The sequence below is a fragment of the Marmota flaviventris genome, chromosome 12, assembly GCF_047511675.1.
Source record: "Marmota flaviventris isolate mMarFla1 chromosome 12, mMarFla1.hap1, whole genome shotgun sequence".
NCBI classification, from domain to species: domain Eukaryota; kingdom Metazoa; phylum Chordata; class Mammalia; order Rodentia; family Sciuridae; genus Marmota; species Marmota flaviventris.
In genome coordinates, this window is record NC_092509.1 from 37,469,462 (window position 1) to 37,494,266 (window position 24,805).

General features: G+C 37.8%; 1 protein-coding gene across 2 annotated transcripts in view; it reads right to left on the reverse strand.

Annotated features, from left to right (window-relative positions):
- Pter (phosphotriesterase related) overlaps window positions 1-24,497 on the reverse strand; it is a 67,624-nt gene extending 43,127 nt beyond the window's left edge. For both annotated transcript variants that reach the window (XM_027928582.2, XM_071599864.1), the window contains exon 1: window positions 24,412-24,497. The gene's annotated coding sequence lies outside the window, so the exon portion shown is untranslated. The remainder of the gene's footprint in view (window positions 1-24,411) is intronic.
- Window positions 24,498-24,805: the final 308 nt, after the last annotated feature.

Here is a 24,805-nt window from a genome sequence, read left to right on the forward strand (position 1 = left end):
TAAGGGCATGTCTTAGGACTAAAAAGAAGCCTGTAGGGGCTCATACACAGGGTCCACAGTGAAAAACACTGACACGTGGGGTATGGCCCAGAGGATGAGACCTGATTCAGGGATGATCATTAAAGTGGAGTGTAGGCTGAGTGCTGCAGAGACAGGCAGCCAGGAGAAGAATTAGGAAATGAAAGCAATTTTCCTGGTTCCTCAGGGATCTTCGGGGCAGGACTACATTTCAAGGCAAAGGTAAGCCTTGACGAACACTCTTTCTCCTTGGAACTTGCAAAAGGATTGTAATGACCATTGTCTGAAAATAATTGGCGAGTCTTAAAAGTTATCTAAAACCAGAATGACTTGATTACTGAACTGACCTCTAAAATGTGTTATTTGTTGATGGAAAAAATTAATTCAGAACACTTAGAACAGTTAGAGAAAGTTCACAGTAATTGAACTCTGCACTCTGAAACCCTCGGCGAGGACCGCTACTAATGTAACAGCGTGTGAACGTGTCTTCATAAAATTCTAGCTGTATGGAGACCTCAGCTTTCTATATTGCTGGTTTCATTACCTTCAAGAGTTTCTGGAATACCAAAAAAAATGTCGTTTACAATAATAATGCCGGGCATTTCCCTGAAGAGCTTAAGGCACTATGTACACTTTAATTAAATCTCCTAATGTCCAGGAGAAGTCAGCAGGGAACCAATGGGAGGTGAGTCACCAAAAAGTATCCAAGGGCGGAAGATTGGATCATAGCATACACTTTCATATGAAATCCACTTTTATTGTTTTTGTTGTTTCCATTTCACCAACGGGGAAAGGGGGTTATTTTTCAGACAAGGACGAGAAGCTGTATGCTACTTTCTCTAAAGGCAGAACACACTGCTGCTGTAGGCGCAGGAAGCACCCCCGATGGAACTTTAAAAACATTACAACAATCATGACCCCAGAAGGTCTTCCTCTGAGAGTCGACCAACACTTATAAGTGAATTCCTAAAATGTGGGCCAAAGGAAAAATACATGCTTTTTTCTTTTAAAAGCACGTAGGACGTGAATCCCCGTTTGTATAGCTCTCAGCTTTCACTGGTCATCAGGAGCTCAGCTGAGTTCTTACTTTACTGCTTCCCTCCCTCTATTCCTGTATTTCCCTCAGTTCCAGAGGGGTGAGTGGCTCTGGGCTTCAGGAGGTCATGTTAGGAGTTGGGCTGATGATGTTGAAGACATGGCACAAATTATCGAGCTAAAACACTGAGAAACCTATGGTATGGTTTGGATATGATCTGAGAGTGTCCCCAAGGGTTCATGTGTTGGGAGTTTGGTCCTCAGGGTGGCAGTGTGAGAAGTGGTAGGACCTTCCTGAGACTGAGTCTAGTGCAAAGTAATTGGCTCACTGGGGTTACTGCCCTTGGAAGGAACGGATGTAGTTCTCTTGAGACCTTGGTTAGTTCTGATGGGACAGTTGTTATAAAAGAGCAAACCTGTCCCTTCCTGCATCTTACTGGCTTCCTGTTTCTCTACATGACCTCTCCCTGTCACATGAGCACCTGCATACTATCTCCCATGATATAAGCTGATGTTGGTGTCATGCTCTTAAAGCTCAAAAACTGTGAGTTAACTAAATCTCTTTTTTTAAAAAATAAAATACCCAGTTTCAGGTATTTTGTTATAGCAACAGAGAATGGACTGATACAAACTAGAAAACTCTGAGCAAGTCTTGACTCTTGCTACTTCCCTTAGGATAGAGTATAGAACCTAAAATCAGACTCTGATAAACAAACATGTATGCAACTATCATATACGAGTTTGGAATATAAACCAACTCCATTTCTTATAAAGGACATTACCAGACTATGATACCACTCTGTCAATCAAACCATCTCCTAAAGTCCAGAAAATACAGTCATGATTTCCAGGGAAATAGAGACTTCTATTTGGAGAAAAAAAAAATCAAACAAATACTGGTGTTTTGGGGGGAATAATTTGCTATTATTAAGGTCTTAAAAAGAACTAGAGATGCAAATAATGAAATCTTGTGGCAATTTTGGCTGTAAAATGGATTTAGTGATCCAGAATGTTTAAAATTGTTTAGACCATCAAAACAATGAAAACCCAAACCAAAAACTTTGTTGACAATTTGTGAAACTTCAAGTTTGAGGGAAAAAGTGCTTTAAACATAAGGTTTATTAATGGGTCCAGGAAAGAAGTCAAGGTAGAAAATTCTTAGTACTAAGAGAGCATGGCACTGACACAGAGATCCTATTTTTGGGAAAGACTAAAAGTAAGGTAATGAACAGCTTATTTCTTTTCCTGAAAGCTTATTTCCTATGAAGAGATCAAGGGCAAATATCTTAGAGCAATAATTACTCTTCCCAGTGTTTGAGATGACTGTAAATAAACTCTAATGGAGTTCTAAGTTCGCTAGAGAAAAAGTCTCACAAAATTAGGAGAAAAATCCAACCACCAAATAACAAATTTTTAATTAACTAATCTATGCACCCCCCCACATAGACATACATGTAAATACATTATTATTTATTCATATATTTTCCCCAAAAATATAAGGTGCCTTAAAATATTTTAAAAGATTTGTCTAGCACTACATTTTAATATTGTACTTCAATCATTGTATCACCTGCTTCTAAAGAATTCATAACTCTTTAGATACTTGTTTAGATACTTAAACAAACACCAAGGAGATATTGCCTTTAATTTTAGTTTTAACTTTATTGGGTCAACACTGTCAATATACCAAAGTACTATAATTTTGATCACTTTTTGGACTTGATTTATGTCTTCAACTTTAATAATTTCAGTAAATTTTCTGAATAAAAGAGACATTGTAAGCCAAGTCACAAATCTACTGCTAAAAGATGTCAAATTGTTAAATGCCTTTCAAATAAGGTATGGTTTTGATTTTAATGGTTTTAAAGTAGGTAAGATATTAAATATTCTTATTAAATATTGAAATGTATATTTATAATAAAAATATTTAAGATTCCTTTAATGTTATATACTATTTGATCACAATATTTTTGAAATGTAAGGAACCAGGAGGATCATTTTTTTTCCATGTCTTCATATTTAGATGCTAAAACTGAATCCTTGATCTTTTGAAGGTCACATAACCAAGACTATTATTAATTCATTCAGATAGTTACTATGAACATCATGATTGGCTAACCCAGTCTCCATTAATATGGAAATACAATTCACAGAATAACATTACTCATTGGTTCTCAAAAAGAGGCCACAACCACCCAGAACCAGAAAATCTATTCCCACTCCACTGTTTACTGGGTGATGTGAAGAAGGCACCGCACAGCACTTTCCTTTTCCTAATCATAAAAATGTAGATTCTAGTAATTTAGACCTACCATTTTAATTTGGTTGTTACAAGAAATTACCATAAAAATAACTCTAAAGCATACAGCATAGCTAAATACTTCATAACAAAAAGTCAGCTCAACTACATTTAAACCACACAGCAAAAAGAACTTGAAGTCACTATTGGGAGAGAGTACACATGAGCTACTGGGTTCTTATAGTATTCAGAGAAGCTAGTGCAAGTGTGTATCTAACAAGTGTGTAGCTGACTCCTAAATTTTCTTAGTTTTTCATAATCTATCTTTATGTTTACCTATGTCATGTGATAATTACCACCTGCGAACCAAAAGCATGACTGATTCACAAACAGAGCCGTGCTAAGTACCTATAGTATTAGAATATGAAGGATTTATTACACGTTCATCCTATGACTAATCTATGGAGAGCATCCCTGCCAAATATTGTTCCCTAATAGTAAAATAGTATTATAGTAAAATTAATAAATAGTAAAATAGTAATAAATAATAATAAATAATAAATAGTAATAAATAGTAACATTTCCCAAGTGACACACAGAATTGGCCAGCCTGATCAGTCCTTTAATAACAAACACATATCAACTGGATTCTCTTGGGTAAGAAATAGACCTTGCAACTGGAAGGAGTGAGAAGAATCAACAAGTAGGTTTTAAAAGCATAGAATACATAGTTTAAAATTTTTAAAAATCAGTATACTATGTATAGAAAATAGTTTGGGGGATGGGTGAAGCTCAGTGGTAAAGTGCTTGCCTAACATGTACCAGGCTGTGGATTTAATCCTTGATACTACAAAAAATAAATAAATAAATAAAATAGCAAAATCTGAAAGAAGATATACAGAGATGCTAACATAGGTCATCTCTAAGGGGTAGAAAAATCTCAGCAACTTTTAAAAATCTTTTTCTTCTTTGCGCCTGTCTTTTTGAACACAGCATTCATTTTAATGTATATCAAAAGGTTATTATTTGTGGAAAAATAATTTTCTCTGGTCTCTTCTATTGATGGATGTATTGTGATACCCACATCAACAATGAAACAAGAAGGCTGGGAATGTTAATCAGTGGTTGTGATAGGAATAACTGGATCCAGAACTTGGTAGCAGTCTTGATACTGCTTGTCTGTGGAAGCCACCCTGATGTGAGCTTTTCCGTCTAGTAAATACTGAAGGGCAGAGCTGCTGATTGTTGCTAACCAATTCTAAGCTTATACTCGGCTTGCATTTTTTTACCCACAGTTTTCATTTCTGAATTGTATGTCTCCGTCTCAAATTTAAACAAGCATTGCTTTCAGTGTTTAATTACAATTTAATGGAAATACTACTTGCATTCAAATTAGCTTTTAGTTTTCACATCACGAATGTGCATCCAAGTTATTGTGTCATTATAATCTCATGTTATAATGGCTTCATAATGCAAGTCCCTGCAGGGTTGAATTAGTAGTTTCCTATGGTAATCGCCCATCACTATAATATCATAATCACATAAGCACAGTCCCCACATGCTTCCACTGCAATCATTTTGACATTGTAAGAGCATTTTAATAGTATTAGCATAGATTCTCTAGAGAAATCATCTCATTGTCACTGCCTTACCAGATACGATTAATTGTGATGGAGCCAAGTTGTGATACGAGAGCTTAAAAAAAAATAATGCTCAGCTATAAGGCATTGAAACTTCTCTTCTCAAAAGGTCAATGCATTCTCTGGTAAGGTCACCATACTACACTTTACTGAATATATGTTCTTTCCCAAGATGGCAAGCATTTGGGTTTTGTTTTTGTTTGCTTGCTTAGGATTCATACAACAGTAATAAACTGGGTCAGTCTCTCTCCATGGCATAGAAATAAAAAGCAGATGGTCCCTGACTTCAAGGAGTTTACAATTTAATCAGGTTTACTGCACATTATATACAGAATGTAGGTAAACACAATGGACACCCTTGTGATAAACAAAGTGTGTTGAAGTAACTGGCATGACCTGAGGGTAAGAGTAACCAAACTAGGTTTTCCTGAGGAAGAAATGTTGACATTAAGAAAATAATTAAATGTCATGTATACAATGACTGTGACCAAAATGGAATGTGTGTGCTGTGGTTGCTAAGAGTTTGGTTGGCATCTTTATAGTCACTAACTCTGGAAAGAGAAAAAGTCCACTAGAGATATGGATAGGAGATGTGGCCAGAGCCCCATCCTAAAGGAGCAAGAACTCTAGGCAGTGCTATGAACTGAAGGTGGTTTGTCCCCACCAAAGATCATGTTGAGACCTAATTCCCCAATGTGACAATATTGAGATGTGGTAAGACTTTTAAGAGGTGAGGCCTCATTGGAGGTGATTGGCTCATGATCACTGTTATGGAGAATTTAATGTTGGTCTTGGGGAATGGGTTGAGTGGATTAGTTCCTAAGAAAGTGGGTCATTATAAAAGAGTGACCTTGACCCCTCCTGATCTCTTGCTTTCAATCTCTTACACATATGGTCTTTCCACACACACATATCTATCTATCTGCCATTTTGTGACATGATGATGGGGTCCTTGCCAGACATGCTGTTTGATTTTTCCAGCCACCAGAATCATAAGCCAAGTATACTTCATGTCTTTATATTTTACCCAACTTCAGGTATTTTGTAATAGCAATACAAAATGGACTGATGCAGGCAGGAAACTTTTCTGCCAGAACTTCTATTGGTTTGGGAGCAAAAATGGAAGCTGGAGCTTGTTCTTTATTTCTAGGAGAAGAATTAGCAGAGCTGTTCTCATGAAACAGCAGATCAAGGATCAAAAAAACAAACTCTGGTTTGGAAAAGCATTGCCCAGCCTCCAAGTTTTCTTGGTTTGCTTGTCTTAGTTGAAATTACAGTAGAAAAAGACTATCATGTGTCAATGACAAATGGCACACACTGCAGAGAGTAGCAGGATATTTTGTTCATTTGAGGGGCCTCTAATCTTCTAGTCTTCTCTGGGGACACAACAGGAGAATTGCAAATGGATTATCATAACTCATAAAGAATCTGCTCTGCTCAATGTTTAAGTGAGAAAAACGTCACCGGCAGCATTTAGCACCATGCCTGGCCCATAGCAAGCATTCTATAAATGTTTATGGGTGGATGAATAAATTAACTTGACTGGAAAGAATGTACAGGTTTCAGAGTTGCTGTGGGTCTGAAAACATGGAATAGATTTGAAATATGTACTCTCTGGTCGCATTAACAGCAGAAGAATTAACAACTGGCATTGCTTCTCATATTATTAAAACTTGCTTGCCTTCTTGGTTATGGCAAATCACAGCGTTCTGAGGAATAATGGCCGCTAATTTTCCCTTTCTCGAATTGTGTGGGCCTGGGAGACCTCAGAACTACTCCAAGGCTCCGTTTCTGAAAAGAAGTAATAACAGATTTTTAATTGGAACACAGTAAGGATAAAGATATGCTCTGTGAGTGCTCAAAGCTACTTTCACCAACAAGCTGTGGAGTAATATAAACCTATTACATAAACAAAATTAGCTGTCCTTCCTTTGGAAGTTATTTTTAACTTCATAGGTAAAGACTTTATGGCGCTTGCTATTCTAATCTTCTTTGAGTACTTGCTTAAGCACAACATGAAAGTAAACTCTCACTTCTTGGTTTACTCTTTACAATAACCTAGCTCATAAAATTTTCATTATGTATTAATATTAAAATGTATTATTATTACATGATTATCAAATTTTGTTATTGGTTCTATTACCAGGCATAGTCATAGATCAAAAAATCAAGAACTTGAAATTTTAAATCCACATATACTCTCCATGAGAACAGAAATTACCCTTATTATGTATGGCATATTTTGAGACTACCTAGAAAAATATCAGAGTTTTTCTCTTGCAAGTGTATTAAAAGAAACAGAGATAATTCCTGACTCAATAGGCTAATTCCCTAATTCAATAAGTTAATCTTTTATTGAGATAAATGACAGTCAGTAGGTATAAGATATCTCAACTATCACCAAAAATTGTCAACTTACTACATTTCAAAAATGGAAGAATGGACACAGATGGTTCAACGTAATGCTTTTCTGAACTTATCATTACTTTCCCAAGGGGGAACAAAAGCTAGAACTTTTCCTATTGCATAAATGTTACAGAGTCAATATGCTGAATTCATATCCCTGAGCAAATCACTTAGTCTTGTGGAAATGTTTTCTCATTATCAACAGAAAGTTAAACAAAATGATTTCCAAAATCCCTTCCAGGTACAAGTTCTGTGACTCTGTGTAGAACAGTTTAACATGGCCTCTGTGTTTCCTCCATTAGTTCAGTTTATCCAAAATTTAATAGGGGTATATGGGTAGTGGAAAATTAGAATATTTCTTACAGGGAATATGAAGTCTGTTTAGGTCTTTCTCTGTAAGAGTTCTTTTTTTGATATCCCATTAAGCAAACCACACTCAAACAAACCATATTATAGTATTTACTTGACTATCAACTTACTATAAACAACAGATTATTACTAACAGATGAATGAAATAAAAATACTTCAAAACCCAGAAGTTACAGATTGTTAATTATTTATTATCATCCTTTATACTGCTTGAGAGTAAGAATAAAATAAAGGCACAAGTAAAAACTAATGATGGCTTCTTGAGCCCTCAAATAAATGATGCTAAAGCAACTGAAAACTGTTATTTCTCAAATAACAGCTAAGAGGATCCATTATCCATATGCATCTCTATATGTACACATACACAGTTTTATACAGTTTCTAATCATCACATTACAAACATAGAAACTATGCTGAAAATCTGGGGCTAACTGAACAACAGAGAATTATTTTATTCTCTAGTAGATGATGATATAAGTAAGAAAGAAAGAAAGGAAGGAAGGTAGGTAGGTAGGTAGGTCCGTAATCTGCTAGGCATTTGTCAATGTCTTTTCAAAGAAGTTTGACATATATCCCATTGGTGGCTCAAACTGATTTTAGGTGACCTCTGTGCATTTAAAAGTGTTTAAGCAAGTATTTATTCATTTTAATGTGTTCTAGGAAAAACAGTAATAAACATTACAAGCCAGTGATTTCATAGGTATTCCTTAGGATAAAGCTAAAGTTAAAAAGTGAATTGATTTTAAAACAAATGTTAAGTAATTAGTAGTACTAATTAGGTAGTACACAGGCATTGCAAACCCTCCTGAAGAGGATATGGGAATTATTCAAGCTTCAAGAGAATTGACAAAAATCACACTGAATTTGTGAAAATTAAAGGGCCTATAGATCTCTATACAATATTTTATATCACATTAATATAGATCTCTATACAATATTTTATATCACATTCATTTTCTTTGGCTTGTTAAATGACTAACTCCTAAAATTGAATTCAACTCATAAGAAATATAATCTTGACTTCTAATTAAGCAGAGAAAGCTATTATCCAATTTTAACTCTCAGACCTTTGTATTGATCCTGTAATTGTTGACATTACTTTAAATGATGTTGGTTTAAAAATATAAATATGATATATGGTTTAAAGAATATGGATCAAGACATTATTGTCAGACACAGTACAGCTACTTATTAAGCTCTGCAATATTTATAGACTAAAACTTTAATACATCATTCTTTGTAAGAAACCACATATAAGAAACTCTATGTGGAGGGCTGGGGTGGGGGTGCGGCTTAGTGGCAGAGCACATGCTAAGCAAGCACAAGACCCTTGGTTCAATCCCCAGCACTAAAAATAGAAAGGGCAAACTAATAAAATATTGAGAAATTATTCTATTACATAGGAATAAGTGATGTAAATTTATTTTGGCTAACGTATTACCAACAAAAATAAAAATAAAGTGGGAACAGTTCCACAAAAAAGTACAATGTCATCATATAACACATAAAAATTACACATACATATATTTTAAAATCCCGATTCGGCTTATCAAAAAAGAGTTTAGAAATTAATCTATTTTGACCTCAACATAGCAAGAATAAGTAGTAGCAATGATTCATAAAGCATCCCTAATGTGAAGAAAGGCTGTATGTTCTTTTATATTACAAATCTAATAATTAAATGAAATGCAATGGACTAATAGAACTACAGAATTTTCATGGAGATCATTTTAAACTTGGAACTGTTAGCTTGAAATCATTTGATCTATCTCTGTCTACTCAAATACACTGATGGACAAAAGTGAAAGGCTAAGGCTAGAGAGGAATGAAGAATGTCAAAGAGGGGCATTGCCACTCTATTTGCAAGAACCTTCTCGTTCTATGTATATCTGCCATATCAAATATGGCTGCAGAGTCAAAGTGCCAGTACTTGAAATAGCAGGTTCTATACTACTGCAAAATATTAGTACACAGGAGAACGAGGACCACTCTTGAAGTTGAACTTTACTGAATGATAATGGGGCAAGTTCAAAGCCACACAAAGCAAAAGGAAATCTACAACAGGCCTGAGACTTGTACAGAAATGCGAGACTCACAAGTAAAGCCCAGAATAGTTTCCAATCTTAGATGTGAAGACTGGGAAAATGTGGATAGGCTCTGCAAGTGACAGAAAGGGAAAGGACTTCAGAGCATGACTCCTTTGAAGAACACTCGGGGAAGAGCTATTGATTCCTAATGACATTCTTGTCTAATGTCAGTAAGATTCCTTCTGCAATAGCAGAGGATGTTCTTATAGAAAGTCCTGGGTAGAAGGCACCAGCCAGACATGGTGCATTGGAGGGAAGTATCCTCTTCTTAAGTTCCTGGGTTGAGTGGTTTGTGCAGTGGCGAACAGAAAGTCTCTGAAATCAAAGACTGAACTTGGAGGAAGTGCAGTCTGAGAGCCTGGGAAAATCTCTAACTTATAGAAAATCACTGGCTCATGAAAATCAGACATATTGTATGCCAGATCACGATGAATAAATATGTGTCAAATAATCTAGGCCAAAACTAGGAGAGGAACTCTCAGAGCCATTCGTGGATGAGAATTTCAACATGGAGCAACTGGTAGTTAAAACCACATTCTACTTACATGTATATTGTCTAACATATGCATGTCTATACCTCATTTAATCTGTCCCGAAAATGTAGCCAATTTTGCATCTCGGGATACTATGTTCATTTCTACTCATTTTTTTTTCTTTTTAAAAAAGTTCTTTTAAACTTTTTAACATGAACGTTTTCAAAAATTAACAAATGTAGAGGCCATAGCATTGTGAACCCCTCTATAGTTACCATTAAAATAATAACTTCCAATGTAAAATAATTTTTAAAGGTAAAATTCATCCTTTTACAACTTATTTAAACCACCAATATCTCAAACTTCACTGACATCCTCTTATACACCCACAAAATGATCCTATAGGATTTCTGCCTACTGGTTTTCTAGAAAAGGTTGTGTTTGGGGTTTTTGTTTTGTTTTGTTTGATTGAAACAAAAAATGAAAACCTATGATTCTGTTCTTTTTTAAATTTTCTGGCAGTTCTGGGATTTGAACCCAGGGGCACTCTGTCACCAAGCTACATCCCTGGTCCTTTTTATTTTGTTTAAATTTTGAGGCACAGTTATGCTAATTGCTCAGACTTGCTTGGAACTTGTGATCCTCCTGCCTGAGTCTTCCAAGTAGCTGGGATTATAGGTGTGTGCCACCACACCTTGACTGTGATTCTGTTCTGAAGGAATACTGCAAAACTTTCCAAAATCCACACTAGTATACTTGGTATATGTGAACAGATAATTGTGAATCTGATGTCTTTTATTCTATCCCATTTCCCAATATTTCTTCAAATGTAAGGGCTTTGCTAGCTCCATGGGCTCACTTCTCGCATCAGAGACTCCTGCTTTCTTAGACATTTTCAGTGATGATATGGAGATAATAATATACAACACACTAAGCAACATAAACTGAAGATACCACCTCATGGAGAGAAGAGCTGAGACAGGCCCAAGCACACTCTATCCTTTTCCCTTTTAGCTGGTGTGAGTATGAAGACTAATCATAGCAAGTTTTTGATCCAGAAAACATATTTTTGGGTAAAAATATCTGCAGGTTCTTAAATATTTTGATGGTTATAGTTCATTATGTATGTTTTTTTGTTGACTGTTTAACAATCTCTCCCAAAATCATTTAATAATGTTGCTTCAGTTTCTACCTAATTCTTTCAATGTTTTAAGTCATAAGCATAAATCTATCCCCCAAATAATGTTAAGGAGAAATTAATAAATTGAGTGGATCCTCCAAACATTTGCAATCATCACCTGGCTGCTCATATATGATAACCAAAGGAAATTACTCCAAAAATGGTCATTTTTCAAACAGAGACCATTATGATTGCAGGGAAGGATTATGGGCTGAATTTGGTCCCCCAAACCTTCATGTATTAAAGTACTAACCCACGGTACTTTAGAATGTGATTGTATTCACAGATAGGGTCTTTACAGAGGTATTTAATTAAGTGTAGTTGTTATTGTGTTCATAATAGTACTAGTGTCCTTACAGGAAGAAGAGGTTAGGATACATACAGATACACACAGAGAGAAGACCCTGTGATGACCAAGAGAGGGGTTAGAGTGCCATCTGCAAGTCCAGGAGAGAGGCCTTGGAAGAAACCAACTCCACTGACACAAGGATCTTGGACTTCCAGTCTCCTGAACCGTGAGAAAATTCATTTCTATTTTGTAAGCCACCCAGTTTGTCATATTTTATTTTGGTAACCCAAGCAAAAAAAATTTATATATATATATATATATATATATATATATATATATATATAGAGAGAGAGAGAGAGAGAGAGAGAGAGAGAGAGAGAGAGAGAGTCAGTACTGGAGATCATCTAATGTAAGCTAAAAAATGGCCTTTAATTACACTTGGGGGTTCTGGATCTATAAAGTGAACAGGAAATCTGTAGAAAAGCTGGCTGAACTTGTGAAATTGCCTAACTGTTTTTGACACAGTTTGTGACAATCAGGTTATAATTTAGGGTATGGACCTAGACCAAATAAATCATCGTTTCAATTATTTGTCAGGGTATAACAGGAAAGCTTGTTGAAAAGTTAAGCAGATATCACAACATACAGACAAGCTGTGTAATATAAAATAGCCCTGAACTGGGGATCTTTCCTCCAAACTTTTAAACAGTAAGATGGACAACATTTAAATTTTCAGAAATGTGAGAAATATAATGAGACATACAGAAATGTGAATTTTGAGAATTTATGAAAAATAGTTAAAATATTTAAAAAATCAATATATAAATAATCTTAGTAATAGTAAACAATATCAGAAAGAATCCTTTATTGATACCTACTAATACTGAGGATTTTGTAAATGCAATGGCTTTCAATTACACAGAAAAGAATTAAATTAACAATATTTACCAATATTCCATTCAAAGTACTTTTCAAACACAAATAATTACCCAATTAAGCCACTGCAAGATAAGCTGTTTTACTCCAGATTTAGTGAAAAGACTAATAATGACTATTTTAACAGTTTCTGTGAAGAAAGACAGTGTTTACTATACACAATTGAGCACACCTCACACCCTTTTAATGAGTAGGAAATTGAAAAAAAAGAACAGAAGGCTGATTATCTATGTGAATTTAGTGGAAAATAGAGATGGTTAAGAACTAAGAACCATGACCTGTGAAAACAGAATTTAATATGCAAAGCAGAGACCAAAATTGGCAGAAGCGTATTTATGAATATTGTCAATATTCTGCATCGCAGACTGACAATAGAGAATCTTTGGTCGTGCCCTGAACAACACAATTCATCACGCTAGTGCTTGGGGCAGTCGTGTCCAAGCAATTTATCATCATCATATCACTCGTCGGAGTACGAGAGGGGGAGAACTTTGATTGTTAACCTCTAGGGAGGCTGGATTTATAGCCAACATCCCTCAGAATGCAGTGAAGCTCTGCCTAAAGCAAAATGCTCCCTGCTTCACTTCTGTTTAAGTCACAGTAAAACAGGGAACACATTGCCTCTAGGATGAATGTTGAGGTCTGATACTCCTCCATCTGAAATAAGAGAGCCAGGAAATCATATTTAAAATATGCTTTAAAGCTGCATGAAAAAAAATAGTCAATGGTAAGTATATAGGATTCATTTCAAAGGTTCTTTGGTGACAAAATGATTTCTGAGATGCATCCACTGATAACTACATTTGGGAAGAACTGTCTCTTTGCAACTCACCCATGAGTTAGAAAACTTGGCAGCACATGAAAGTTTTAAAATATATAAACTGTATCAAACTAAAAATTAGGACCTTAATTTCTACCTCTTGCAGGTTTTGAGCCTTTATACTTTAACACTGGATGCCCTTACATAATGTAATTAATCACTGAAATGCTATTTTTTGCCCCCTTTGATTAAAATAAAAAAGCTGACCAAAGCATTATGGGAACTCATGCACCTGACATCACTCCAACAGTAAAAGTGCATTATTTATAAGATGAGCCTATGCAGCCCCTTCTCTAGGCTCCCAAGTCTGGTCTCTTGGAGACAGAAATTCCTGGATACCTGTGGTTCAGACCTTCACCTGTGTATGGTAGGTAGGCTAGGTGAGGTTGGGTTGCAGTAACAAACAAAGCCCCAAATCTGAGGGTCTAAATGCAACAAATATTTATTTCTATCTCATCATATAAATCTAATATAGGGTGGCAGGGGTTTATGCTCACTGTCCTCATTCCATCGCCCAGGCTGACAGAAATGCCACTATCTGTAGGCTCACTGTGACAGAGGGAAAGAGATTCTGATGGAGCTTTCACTGGCCCTGAAAACTTTCACTGGGAAGTAGCACACCTCCCTCCACTTATATTTCATTGGGTAAACCTTTCACATGGCCATATGTGGCTGGAAGGAGATATAGAAATGGATAACACTCATGACTCCCACATTGGGAAAGCAGGATATTTGAGAGGCATTTATATTCAGGGAGATATGGCTTTCACAAACAGAGCCAGTTTATACCAGGTGGCCAGGTGTTTGCTTCTTCTTGTCCTCCTACTTCTTCATGTCCATGAATGAGACTTTTGTTCTTTTATTATAAAAGTCTTTTTAGAAAAACCTAGACCAGAGAACAGGCCCAGCGGCCCGCCAGCGTGGTAGACACATCACCCCAATTGGTAAAGGGGCAGTGCAGAGCCGCCACAAGTCCCTGCAAGGTAGGCAGACCTGCGACCGACCGGTAGACACATCACCCCAATTGGAGGAAGGGCCCAGCTGCCGCCCGCAAGGTAGGCAGACCGCGCGTGCCGGAGAAGGGGCCCAGCGGCCCGCTGGCCTAGTTGAAAGATCACCCCAATTGGAGGAGGGGCACAGCCACCGCCTGCACCTGCAAGGTAGGCAGACCTGCAACCTGGAGAACAGGCCCAGCGGCCTGCCAGCATGGTAGACAGATCACCCCTATGGGAGGAGGGGCCCAGCCATTGCCCGCAAGGTAGGCAGACCACGCGACCCGGAGAAGGGGCCCAGCGGCCCGCTGGCGTGATAGACAGATCACCCCAATTGGAGGAGGAGCACAGCTGCGGCCTGCCCCTGCAAGAGAGACTTTGCAACTATACAAGAGCAATATAAATATATAGGGGGAAAATTCAATAACACAACAGTTTCACCAAGCAGAAAGAAACGCAAGCAGTATGAAAAGACAAGGAAAGAAAGGACTACAAGCAATGCAGGTCAACTCAACTTTAGAAGAGGTAATAGCTGCAGCAGATGGAATGTCAGATAAAGAATTCAGGATTTACATGCTTCAGATGATCTGGAATCTCAAGGAAGACATTAGACAGCAAAATCAGACAATGAAAGATCACTTCAACAATGAGTTACATAAACAAATCCAAGAAGCAAAAGATCAACTATACAGGGAGATAGAGGTTATAAAAAACAAACAAACAGAAATACTAGAAATGCAGGAAGCAATAAACCAAATTAAAAACTCAAATGAGAATACTACCAGCAGAGTAGAACACTTAGAAGATAGAACATCAGACAATGAAGACAAAGTATTTCAACTTGAAAGGAACATAGACAGCTCAGCAAGACTGTTAAGAAACCATGAGCAGAACATCCAAGAAATATGGGATAACATAAAGAGACCAAACTTAAGAGTCACTGGAATACAGGAAGGAATAGAGGTCCAAACCAAAGGAATGAGCAATCTGTTCAATGAAATAATACAAGAAAACTTCCCAGACTTCAAGAATGAGACAGAATCCCAAATCCTAGAAGCCTACAGGACGCCGAATGTGCAAAATCATAAGAGATCCACACCTAGACACATTATAATGAAGATGCCCAATATACAGAATAAGGAGACAATTTTAAAAGCTACAAGAGAAAGGAAGCAGATTACATTTAGGGGTAAACCAATCAGGATAACAGCTGATCTTTCAACACAGACTCTGAAAGCTAGAAGATCCTGGAATAACATATTTCAAACGCTGAAAGAAAATGGGTTCCAACCAAGAATTGTGTATCCAGCAAAATTAAGCTTCAGGATGGAGGATGAAATTAAAACCTTCCATGGTAAACAAAAGTTAAAAGAATTTGCAGCTAGAAAACAATCTCTTCAAAACATCCTCAGCAAAACATTACAGGAAGAGAAAATGGAAAATAACAATAAAAACCAACAGTACAGTAAAGGGAAGAAATAATCAAAGAGGAAAAACAAACCATGTAAAGTATCATAATATGGCTGGAAGAACAATCCATATCTCAATAATAACCCTAAATGTTAATGGCTTAAACTCACCAATTAAGAGACACGGGCTAGTAGAATGGATCAAAAAAAAAAAGATCCAACAATATGCTGCCTACAGGAGACACATTTGATAGGAAAAGACATACATAGACTGAAGGTGAAAGGTGGGGAAAAATCATATCACTCATATGGACTTTGGAAACAAGCAGGAGTGTCCATACTCATATCAAATAAAATAGATTTCAAGCCAAAGTTAATCAAAAGGGATAAAGAGGGAAACTACATAGTGCTCAAGGGAACCATACACCAACAAGACATAACAATCATAAATATATATGCCCCAAACAATGGTGCAGCTATGTTCATCAAACAAACTCTTCTCAAGTTCAAGAGTCTAATAGACCACCATACAATCATTATGGGAGACTTCAACACACCTCTCTCACCACTGGACAGATCTTACAAACAAAAGTTGAATAAAGAAACTATAGAACTCAATAATACAATTAATAACCTAGACTTAATTGACATATATAGAAAATACCACCCAACAACAAGCAGTTACACTTTTTCCTCAGCAGCACATGGATCCTTCTCAATACTAGATCATATATTATGTCACAGGGCAACTCTTAGACAATATAAAGGTGTAGAGATAATACCATGCATCTTATCTGATCATAATGGAATGAAACTGGAAATCAATGATAAAAGAAAGAAGGAAAAATCATGCATCACTTGGAGAATGAACAATAGGTTACTGAATGATCAATGGGTTATAGAAGACATCAAGAAGGAAATTAAAAAATTCTTAGAGATAAATGAAAACACAGACACAACATATCGGAATCTATGGGACACAATTAAAGCAGTTCTAAGAGGAAAATTCATTGCTTGGAGTTCATTCCTTAAAAAAAGAAAAAAAAAACAACAAATAAATGATGTCACACTTCATCTCAAAATCCTAGAAAAAGAAGAGCAAAACAACAGCAAAAGAAGTAGAAGGCAAGAAATAATTAAAATCGGATCTGAAATTAATGAAATCGAAACAAAAGAAACAATTGAAAAAATTGACAAAACTAAAAGTTGGTTCTTTGAAAAAATAAATAAGATCGACAGACCCTTAGCCATGCTAACGAAGAGAAGAAGAGAGAGAACTCAAATTACTAGCATACGGAATAAAAAAGGCAATATCACAACAGACACTTCAGAAATACAGAAGATAATTAGAAATTATTTTGAATCCTTATACTCCAATAAAATAGAGGATAGTGAAGGCATCGATAAATTTCTTAAGTCATATGATCTGCCCAGATTGAGTCAGGAGGATATAGACAACCTAAACAGAACAATATCAATTGAGGAAATAGAAGAAGCCATCAAAAGACTACCAACTAAGAAAAGCCCAGGACCGGATGGGTATACAGCAGAGTTTTACAAAACCTTTAACGAAGAACTAATACCAATACTTTTCAAGCTATTTCAGGAAATAGAAAAAGAGGGAGAACTTCCAAATTCATTCTACGAGGCCAACATCACCCTGATTCCTAAACCAGACAAAGACACTTCAAAGAAAGAAAACTACAGACCAATATCTCTAATGAACCTAGATGCAAAAATCCTCAATAAAATTCTGGCAAATCGGATACAAAAACATATCAAAAAAATTGTGCACCATGATCAAGTAGGATTCATCCCTGGGATGCAAGGCTGGTTCAATATACGGAAATCAATAAATGTTATTCACCACATCAATAGACTTAAAGATAAGAACCATATGATCATCTCGATAGATGCAGAAAAAGCATTCAACAAAGTACAGCATCCCTTTATGTTCAAAACTCTAGAAAAACTAGGGATAACAGGAACATACCTCAATATTGTAAAAGCTATCTATGCTAAGCCTCAGGCTAGCATCATTCTGAATGGAGAAAAATTGAAGGCATTCCCTCTAAAATCTGGAACAAGACAGGGATGCCCTCTCTCACCACTTCTGTTCAACATAGTTCTCGAAACACTGGCCAGAGCAATTAGACAGACGAAAGAAATTAAAGGCATAAAAATAGGAAAAGAAGAACTTAAATTATCACTATTTGCAGTGACATAATTCTATACCTAGCAGACCCAAAAGGGTCTACAAAGACACTATTAGAGCTAATAAATGAATTCAGCAAAGTGGCAGGATATAAAATCAACACGCATAAATCTAATGCATTCCTGTATATCAGCGATAAATCTTCTGAAATGGAAATGAGGACAACCACTCCATTCACAATATCCTCAAAAAAAATAAAATACTTGGGAATCAACCTAACAAAAGAGGTGAAAGACTTATACAATGAAAACTATAGAACCCTAAAGAGAGAAATAGAAGAAGATCTTAGAAGATGGAAAAATATACCCTGTTCATGGATAGGCAAAACTAACATCATCAAAATGGCGATATTACCAAAAGTTCTCTATAGGTTTAATGCAATGCCAATCAAAATCCCAACGGCATTTCTTGTAGAAATAGATAAAGCAATCATGAAATTCATATGGAAAAATAAAAGACCCAGAATAGCAAAATCAACTCTAAGCAGGAAGTGTGAATCAGGCGGTATAGCGATACCAGATCTCAAACTATACTACAGAGCAATAGTAACAAAAACAGCATGGTACTGGTACCAAAACAGGCGGGAGGACCAATGGTACAGAATAGAGGACACAGAAACCAATCCACAAAATTACAACTATCTTATATTTGATAAAGGGGCTAAAAGCATGCAATGGAGGAAGGATAGCATCTTCAACAAATGGTGCTGGGAAAACTGGAAATCCATATGCAACAAAATGAAACTGAATCCCTTTCTCTTGCCATGCACAAAAGTTAACTCAAAATGGATCAAGGAGCTTGATATCAAATCAGAGACACGGCGTCTGATAGAAGAAAAAGTTGGCTACAATCTACATACTGTGGGGGTCGGGCTCTAAATTCCTAAATAGGACACCCATAGCACAAGAGTTAATAACTAGAATCAACAAATGGGACTTACTCAAACTAAAAAGTTTTTTCTCAGCAAAAGAAATAATAAGAGAGGTAAATAGGGAGCCTACATCCTGGGAACAAATCTTTACTGCTCACACTTCAGATAGAGCCCTAATATCCAGAGTATACAAAGAACTCAAAAAATTAGACAATAAGAGATCAAACAACCCAATCAACAAATGGGCCAAGGACCTGAACAGACACTTCTCAGAGGAGGACATACAATCAATCAACAAGTACATGAAAAAATGCTCACCATCTCTAGCAGTCAGAGAAATGCAAATCAAAACCACCCTAAGATACCATCTCACTCCAGTAAGATTGGCAGCCATTATGAAGTCAAACAACAACAAGTGCTGGCGAGGATGTGGGGAAAAGGGTACACTTGTACATTGCTGGTGGGACTGCAAATTGGTGCGGCCAATTTGAAAAGCAGTATGGAGATTTCTTGTAAAGCTGGGAATGGAACCACCATTTGACCCAGCTATTCCCCTTCTTGGTCTATTCCCTAAAGACCTAAAAAGAGCATACTATAGGGACACTGCTACATCGATGTTCATAGCAGCACAATTCACAATAGCAAGACTGTGGAACCAACCTAGATGCCCTTCAATAGACGAATGGATAAAAAAAATGTGGCATTTATGCACAATGGAGTATTACTCTGCATTAAAAAATGACAAAATCATGGAATTTGCAGGGAAATGGATGGCATTAGAGCAGATTATGCTAAGTGAAGCCAGCCAATCCCTAAAAAACAAATGCCAAATGTCTTCTTTGATATAAGGAGAGTAACTAAGAACAGAGTAGGGAGGAAGAGCATGAGAAGAAGATTAACATTAAACAGGGATGAGAGGTGGGAGGGAAAGGGAGAGAGATGGGAAATTGCATGGAAATGGAAGGAGACCCTTATGGTTATAAAAAATTACATACAAGAGGAAGTGAGGGGAAAGGGAAAAAAAAAAACAAGGGGGAGAAATGAATTACAGTAGATGGTGTAAAGAGAGAAGAGGGGAGGGGAGGGGAGGGGGGATAGTAGAGGATATGAAAGGCAGCAGAATACAACAGACACTAGTACGGCAATATGTAAATCAGTGGATGTGTAACCGATGTGATTCTGCAATCTGTATACGGAGTAAAAATTGGAGTTCATAACCCACTTGAATCAAAGTGTAAAATATGATATGTCAAGAACTATGTAATGTTTTGAACAACCAACAATAAAAATTAAAAAAAAAAAAAAGAAAAACCTAGACCATTGAAAATACAAAAGAGCAGCAAATAAATAAATAAAGAACTGGGCCGCATTTGTTTTGTTATATGAAAAAATATACATTAACAACCATCTCAGTCAAGTTCACAGGGTCACTGAGCAGGATAGAGTTAACCAGGAATTTTCATTATGGTTATTCTATGGTTTACTGAAATATTTGAGACATTTGGGAAGACTGACTCCTCATGTATAGTACTCAGAAGCAAGGGTGAATATAGTCCAAGTTCGTCCCATGATATACAGTTCATCATTTTGTCTTCAGGTTTAATTAGAAGAGCAATCTCTAAAATCTTTGCATCTAAATACTATTTTTGTCCCCTTTGATTAAAATCACAAGGCTGACCAAAGCATTATGGGACCTCATGCACCTGCCATCTCTCCAACAGTAAAACTGCATTATTTATAAGATGAACGTGTGCAGACCCTTCTCTGAGGCTCCCAAGTCTGGTAAACTGGAGACAGAAATTTCTGGATATCTGTGATTCAGACCTTCACCTGTGTATGGTAGGTAGTCTAGGAGAGGGATTCTCTACTTACTATAATCACAGGAACCTGTTGACAAGTCCCAGACCAGGTACATACCATATACACACATGTACTTCTCAGGATTCTAAATGTTCAATCTCTGTGTGCTCTGTTTTCTGCTACCGTCTGGCTTAAAATTTAACTGCTCACACTTTAAATTGAGTTAAGTTACACTTTTTGTTCACCAATCCACTTCCACAAGACCTAATACACTCCCAAGAAATAGGTGTTATTATCTTCTGAGGACATGTTCCTGTGATCTAATTATCTCCCACTAAGTCACACCACTTGAACATTCCACTCTCTCTCAATGCCATTACATTGGGCATTGTCCAGTGCTTGAACTGTTGGGGGAATAACCACATTCAAACCACAGCAACCCGACCTTGTAACAGGTGGCCGCTACAGTGCTCCCAACAACCAACCCTCATGGTACTTCTATCTTGTGTACTTCCCTGCAGGCCATACCAGGTTTGGTCTGTGTGACCAGTTGCAAGCGGCAGAAGTGATAGTATGCCACTTCTGAAATCAGGTTCTAAAATGACTGTGGCTTCACTATGGGTTCTCTTTCTTTCTTGGATTCATTCTGAATGAAGCCATATTATAAGCTGCCCTCATGGAGATCCATGAGGTGAGGAACTGAGATCTTCAGCTAAGAGTCAGCTGTAGTCTGTCAACAGTCATATGAAAGAGCTAAGCAGCACATCTTTCAGCCTCCATTAAGCCTTGTGATGACGACAACCTCATAAGAGACCTTGGGCCAGAACCACCCAAGCAAACCACATGCAAAATCCAGACCCACAGAAACTATGAGATAATAAATGCCTGCTATTAATTTGCTAAATTTTAGGGCACTTTAAAACGTAGCGGTAGATAACTAGTCCATGTACCACAGACTTAATATGTATGAAATACAACTTTCTAGCTCCCATCCTGATCCCCAATTTGTTCTTTCCCTTACCTTCCTCTTCTTGGTAATTAACATTGACATCTGCCCTGTTTTTAAGCTAGCAAACTGAGAATCACCTTTGAATTTTCCTTTTCTCTCACTACTATATTCAATTCATCAGCAAGTTCTATGGAATCAAAATACAAAATACTTAACAAATCCGTTCATTCAATAAATATGCATTAAGATTCTACTTTGCATAAGACACAGCATTAGCTACTGGAAAATCAACAGTAAACAAAACAGGCAAAAAAAAAAAAGAAAGAAAGAAACTCAGTCTTCAAGTACTTGACATTCTTAAGGGAGGAGTAAATAACAATTTACAAATAAAACATACAGCATGTCATACAGGAATAAATAACATGGAGGGAAAGTAAAGGGAGTAGGAATATGCTAGGGTGTGTGAGGGGTGCCGGAAGGTTCTTTTAAACAAGGTGGTCAGGAAGGCATTAGTGTTAAAGTGACATTTGAAAATTCTACTTTCTCCGTCTCCTCTGTACTACCCTGACCTGAGCCATCATCAGCATTTGTTTGGGCTTCATCATAGCCACCTTCATGTCACTCCCCTGTCTAAAATCTTCCAGTGGCTCCCAGTAGCTATTACATTTAAATATAGAGTCCTTAGCAGACTGCCCAAAGCCCAGCATAACCTGTCCCACACAGCTTTCAAACTTGCTATTGGGCCAATCACTCAAGCTGTAGACACTCCAGCCTTCTGGCAATTTCTAGAGTGTATCATCCCTTCGTGCCTCCTCTGCCCTTGTTGACTCAGTGATAGAAATGAACATCAAGTCCTTCTCCTTCCAAAGCAATCTCATTGATGAGGCCTCTTCTGTATCACTATGTCCAAAGTGCTCCCTTCTCCATTTTTCTGTTTTTTGCTTTGTCCTGGTCTCTATTGTAGTGCCAGTGTATGTCTAGGTACAAGCATATATTTATTGATTGAATAAATCCATCCTTCCTGACTACTTGATAATTTCAACATCAAAGAATACTGAAGATATCATTAAATGCTAAAATCAGGATCTGATTTTCATAAACCCATACACTATTAAATAAAGCAGAGATCTAGAAATTAATTTACCTTCATGTGCCTATACAAGATAAACAACTTATACAAAGTCACAGAGCTAGAACAAGAGCTAGAAATAGAGTCTCCTCATTAGAGGTCCAAAGTTCTTTAAACCAGCAACCACTCTCACCGCCCTGTACCTTTAGTCCTTGTTGGATAGAGGGCAGACGAGTGATGTACAAAGTGTGGGGTGGTCCAAGGGTAAGAGTACAGGCTTTAGAGTCAGAAAAACATTTATTTTTTCTGCCTTTAAACTTTCAGGCACTGTGGCTCCCTGTGCCTTACTTAACATTCTCATCTGTACCACGAGACTACAGTGCTGTGTTGTAGACAACACTAGAGAGTGCAGGACTCAGTCACCACTCCTCCTGGCCATTAACTTCTATGGTCAGGGGAAAAAAAAAAAGAAAAGAAAAAAGGATAAGAAAAGAAAAAAGAAAAAGTAGGTGTGAGCATGTAGTCATTCCTATAATGATTTCAAAATCAAGCAATAAGAATAAAATATATTTCCTCATTTATGTAAAAAAATCTATATTATATATTTTAATGACTTATCTAACACTAAAGCAGCATCCAACTTCCTCAAAAGAAAATATGATTTTATAAATTCACACTTTGCAAATCTGGTGCTTCAACTATCTTCTTAAAAATTAAGTTGCAAGTTTTACAACAATAGTCAGCAAATTTTCTGATAGCTCCCCCCTTTTAAAAAATTCAGTTTTTTTTTTTTTTTTGTTGTTGTTTTTCAATTTGCACTGGGATTTCTTTTTGAAAGGGGTTAGTTATTTCTGGAATTACCCCAGGCCTTGAGGATAGCTGCCGAACATGCCTACTGTCTATGTAAAATCAAATGTAACAGGCTAAGTAGATGTCATAAGTCCTAAGCCTCTTTTCTTATAACATTCATTCTCTGCGACAAGGAATGTGATGATCCTTTAGGACAGGAATAAATGCTTGTCAGTTTCCTCCACTCTAGAAGTGATTTAAGGACGAGTGGACTAGGGTTTCTACATAACACGAAAGTTCTCATCTGCAAATGTCCTCCCAGGCAGGTACCACTGCACCTGAGGCGTGTTTACAAACACCCAAACCACGCCTGCGCCTACCTGGCCCATTATCCCTAGGAAGGCGCACCCGAGAGTTTGGAATATCTTTATGACAGAAGAACCGAGAGACGGTAAAAATAAATGCCAAGACTAAGGCCCTAGGCTGAGCGGTATGATGTCCAAAGCTTATTGAAGGAGCACGAGCAGAGAACAGGCGCCTCTGCCTCGGCACCGATGCGCAAAGACACCAACGTGCGGAGCTGGCGTCGCAAGGGGCGACCCTCAGTCTCTTGCTTTCAAGTCAGGCTTCCAGGGACTTCAGACTTGGGGCAAGCAGCCATTGGAGCCCAGGACAGCTTCCTAGGCCCGAGCTCCCGCAGCCTGCGCTCCCAGTCTGCAGCCGTCCCCGGGCGCATGGGGAGGGCAGCAGAGCCTCTCAGCACAGGCCGCTTCAAAATCCCCGGGCCTGGCCCCCGGCCCCAGCGTCGGGCCCCACCCTTCCTACCGGGCCCACAGCTTCCGCGCCCGCTCCGGTTCTCGGGCACCTTCCCTCCACTCAGCTCGCCGCCTTCTCCCCAGGGACCCGGGGCGAGGCCAACTTGCCCGCCTTTTCCGTCTCTCGACTCCCCTCCCACTTCACTTTACCCTTTGGTCTTTTCCCCGCCCCTAGCCCTAGACCACTCCCAACGGGCCCCGGCCACGCCCCACCTAGTCCAAAGCCACGCCCAGTGGGCCCCGGCCACGCCCCACCTGGTCGAAAGCCACGCCCGTCGGGCTCTGGCCACGCCCAGTAAGTTTCTGCCCTGCCAAGGTCTGTGTCCTGACTGTGTCTGGGCTCCAGCCAGCTGGCAGCCTACACCTATGCAAGCAGGCTTGCAGCAGCAGGATGGGCTCTGCGG